Source organism: Coffea eugenioides, chromosome 2, assembly GCF_003713205.1.
Source record: "Coffea eugenioides isolate CCC68of chromosome 2, Ceug_1.0, whole genome shotgun sequence".
In the NCBI taxonomy this organism is placed as follows: Eukaryota; Viridiplantae; Streptophyta; class Magnoliopsida; order Gentianales; family Rubiaceae; genus Coffea; species Coffea eugenioides.
Window position 1 is genome coordinate 26,659,144 of NC_040036.1, and position 4,901 is coordinate 26,664,044.

The window sequence follows — 4,901 nt, forward strand, 5'->3', positions numbered from 1 at the left end:
CACCAGCCCTTTACGACTTTTCTCCATAAATTATCCATTTTCCCATTTTTCCATAAGCTAATTTAGGGGAGGTTTCTGAAATTATCCCTTATAATATATATGTGTATATAATATTAATAAATTAGATAATTATAATTATATTTATTATTATGAATATAAATTTATATAATGATTAGATTTAATATCTAATATACATTATAATTATATAAAATATTAGTATAAGTAATATTTATATGTATTATATAATTATAATTATATATTTATAATTGGAAGAGGGGGTTTACTCTCAGAGAAATTTGCAGTAGGAGCTTAGTCTTGGAAATTTGCAGAGGAAGTTGTTGAAGTGAAAGAAAAAGGGAAAGTGAAGACAACGTCATTTTTCACCTGATTTTGCTTCAAATAGTCACATTTACTTAACGGTCCGTTAAAGGTTGGCTAAATTGCCGTCTGAGGATGACATTTGGTCAAAAATTGTTAATTCAGACACCAAATGTGTCAAGCCCGAAAGATGAGGGACGAAATGTGTCTTGTGCCCAAAGTTTGGGGATGAAAACCGGTATTTTCCCTTTAAAAAATTTTCACAAACTTTGCCTTTGAACTTTCTCAGACTTCTGTATGATTCCACGACACCACCGACCGGCTGGTGCTCAAGAGCTTCAAGAACCTCAGCCTCAACCTTGGCAAGATTCTTGTATTTTCCAATAAGGGAAAATCACCAATTTAGTCCCTAAACTTTATTTTTCTGTCGATTTAGTCCCTATACATTATTTATAGCCAATTTAATCCTTAAACTTATATTTCAGTTCCAATCAAGGAGTTTTGCGGCGGCGCCACCACATAATTTCCGTCAGTTTCCCAATCGAGCAACAAGAAGGGGTATTTTAGGAACTTCCATTCTAAAGCCTTAACCAAAATTAAAAAAATGTGCAATCTTGCCGTTTCTCATAACTCAAGATTCAATTCTTGACTTCACTTGGATGTTGTGAATTGGAGTTTCGAATCTAGTCAGCTCAATTCAATCCAATTGAGTTTCCATCAGATTCTGAATTGAGCTCAAACCAAATTCAATTGAGTTCTCAAAATCCAATGAGTCTGAATTTGGTCCTTGCTTTTCAAATGCGGCATAATCTCCCGAAAGAATTGGCGATGGAAATTATGCCGCAGAACCAAACGCAAATCTCCCGAAAGACCCAAAACCCAATTCAATGGAGAAATACCCACCCAAAATCCAAATCTCCCGCAAAACCCAATGCGCCGGAATTATGCGGTGGATTTTCAAAGCAAGGACCAATGCAGCAGAACCAAATGCAAAACCCTCAAGCCGATGATGGCCTCAGCTCATCCTTTGGAGTCACCTCTCATCCTCGTGAGGAGTCCATCGCCGCCGCCAATCCTTCCTTCACCGACGGAGTTGCCACCCGGGACATCCACATAGACCCCTTGACTTCTCTCGCCCTTTGAATCTTTCTTCCTGACTCTTACCATGATTCCGCTTTCATGTCCCAATCCATCAAATCAAGGGCTAAGGATATTCAACCATTCGATTATTTTGATCCCAGGTCCGATCCAAACCAACTTCTTCTCCGGCGGAACAGCTATGGCTCTGCCAATGGAGTCACTACCACGACGCCGACCGTGACCATCCGGAATCAGAATCATTGGAGAAATAGCTATGGTTGTAGTAGTGACGATGTCAATTTGAAATTGGATAGTGGGGGTTTACAGAGGATATAATCCTAGAAACAAATTGTCGAAAATTGCCCGTCATGGGGGTTTACTGAAGCAATTTCACGGTGGAGTGGGAGCAATGCTTTAGTGGCGAATGATTTGTTTTGCAGGCGGATTGCTTCAGTGGAGATTGCACATTTTTTTAATTTTGTAGGCGGAATGCTTCAGTGGAGTTTGCACCTTTTTTTAATTTTGGTTAAGGCTTTAGAATAGAAGTTCCTAAAATACCCCTTCTTGTTGTTCGATTGGGAAACTGACAGAAATTATGCGGTGGCGCCGCCGCGAAACTCCTTGATTGGAACCGAAATATAAGTTTAGGGATTAAATTGACTATAAATAATGTATAGGGACTAAATCGACAGAAAAATAAAGTTTAGGGACTAAATTGGCGATTTTCCCTTCCAATAATAGAGTCCAAAGTAAAAAACTTCTGCCCCCCGGTGAAATACATACATTTTTAGCAACAACTAATATGTTAGGCTCATGAATAAAAGATTATGTCCCACATTAGTTCAAGAGATGGAGAAAGATCCGAGACCTAATAGTTTAAGTTTTTGGATCAGAGTTGGATTCCTTACTTACATATTTGGCTCTTTGGTGGGTTCTCACGAGATGTTTCCCCTTATCAAATTGGTATCGGAGTTTCAGGTTGCGAGATTGGGTTACTCATGAGTAAATGGATTCTCCTAAGAGTTGGACCGGTGAAAATTCTCTACTTGATGGTGGACTGAAGTGCCAAAGTGCTAAGGAGTTTGGCTAGTGTTGGATCAGCTGCGCCAGCGGCGTATTTACACTGGGCAATTTCTATAACACTTATAAAAATTTGATATAATTTCAAGTGTGCCCCCGGAGTTTTGTGTATTTACTGGTTTATATGCTCTCAAAATTGCTTTTGATCTTACCTCTTGTTATTTGTTACAGCTACCGTAGAAAGGGTTTTTCAATTATAAATATAGTGAAGAATCGGTTACGAAATAGAATAGAAGACACTTGGATGAATGATTGTTTAGTTACTTATATTGAGAAAAGTATACTTCGTGAAGTTCAAAATGAAAAGGTTATAAACTGTTATCAAAATATGAAAACTCGTCATGAGCAATTGTAAATAGTTTAGTTTGCTTTTTAAAATAAAATTATTATTACATTAATAATTTTGAGTTTGTCTTTTTATGTTTTTCATGGAATATATGTATCATTTGTACTTGTTGGTGAATATTTTTTCCCTTAAAAAACTAGAAAAAGAGTATGTAAAAAATTTTAGAATTATTTTTGCCCTTACTGAAAATTTTTTCTAGCTCCGCCACTGAGCTGCGCCATGAGTTTGGCAAGGTCCAGTTGTTAGACTCATGATGTTTCCACCAGTCATAATGGCATTGTGTAATGAGAAGTCTATTCTCTAATCTAACAAAAAAATTGTAGAATAATAAAAACACTAGATCAAGTAACTCACACGAGTCACGGCAGCTGCAGGTGTAACAAATGATTCATCCATGACAGCCTTGTACGGGTAGACACTTTCCTCGTACAACCCATGTTCTTCCATCATTAAAAATGCATTTTTCAGATTGGATGATATGCGTCTCTTTTTTCTGTCCCTTCATCCCCGTCCTCTTGTTTCTCCTTCCCTCTAGACCTTTTCTTGGCTGGACGAACTTGTTTCTCCTCAAGCTCTTGTTTCTCCTTCCTTTTCATCTCTTGGTTGTTAGGGTCTGTTTGATAATATAAAAAAGTGCTGAAATTGAACCTTTTCAGACATTCGGATGTTTTGAGTGTTTGATAAATGAAAATTCATCTGCTAAACTTGTTAAGCAATGCCAAACCTGTGTGTATTTTTTTCAGCACAAGAATTTTAACTGAATGTTTAATTCTGATAAGAATCAATAGAATTACTTCAACTATCTTATCTTATTTACCAAATCTACTCTTGTTTGTTAATTATATTCAAAATTCTTATTTAATTAAACAATCTAATGTTCTCTATCTAATGGTTTTCTATTTCTCTTTTCTCCCTTTTTAATGACTTTTACATATTCTCCATACTTCTCATATAATATATTTCATCTTTTATATTAATTTGAATTTAAAAATAAATATTGTTATTTTCATATTCAACAATTTTAAGCTAATTAAATCATAGGTTCTATTTTTTTTTTAAATAAAAACATATAAGGGCAAAATTGTCAAATTAAATTTATTAAGCATTCAGTTATAAATATTTATCAAACAGTATAAATAAGTTTAGCATTAAAATTCAGACATTTATATATTTTTTTTCAGTGCTTAAAATTCAGTAAATTAATTGTTTCAGTATTCAGATTTCAAAATTCAGACTTCAGAATTCAGATTCAGTTTTATCAAACGGAACTTTAGCCTCTTTATTCTTGTTCTTGGTTGGACTACCATCCGAAAGGTCATACCTCTTATGCACCTCATCAATGAACTCTTGTTTTGACAAAGAGACGGGCCTCTCTCCTAAAAATAACATGCAGAGCTGATGTTGTATCGGTTGTTCTTTTATTTGGTGGAAGTAATTATTATTGATATACACAATGGAATTGGTGCATTTTTACAATTATTAGACTGTTACCAAATTTCAAAATTACAACAGTTATCCGGATGGAAATTAAAAGCAGCAATCTTGCGATCAAACCTACTTAACTGGTGGAAAAAACATCAATCTTGTAAGTAAAACCAAAGGGATTGATGTCAGCATCATCCATGGCCGGCCATTCTTTCAACTTTCAAGCTTTGATTCTAGTCTTAAGAGGAGCTGAAGGAAATGAAAACAACCTTGAGGAGAAAGCAGTAGAAATTGCAAAACTGACTGACGTGCAGTGCATTGCTAGAGGAAAGACTTTGGCAGCCGCCAATTTTTGTGGTAATTTCCTTTTGTCTTAGACTTTGGTAATTCATCAATGACAGCCTTGTACGGGTAGACACTTTCCTCGTACAACCCATGTTCTTCCATCATTAAAAATGCATTTTCCAGATTGGATGATATGTCTCCTTTTTTCCTTCCCTTCATCCTCATCCTCTTGTTTCTCCTTCCCTCTAGACTTTTTCTTGGCTGGACGAGCTTGTTCCTCCTCAAGCTCTTGTTTCTCCTTCCCTTTCATCTCTTTGTTATTAGCCTCTTTCTTCTTATTCTTGGGTGGACTACCATCCGAATGGTC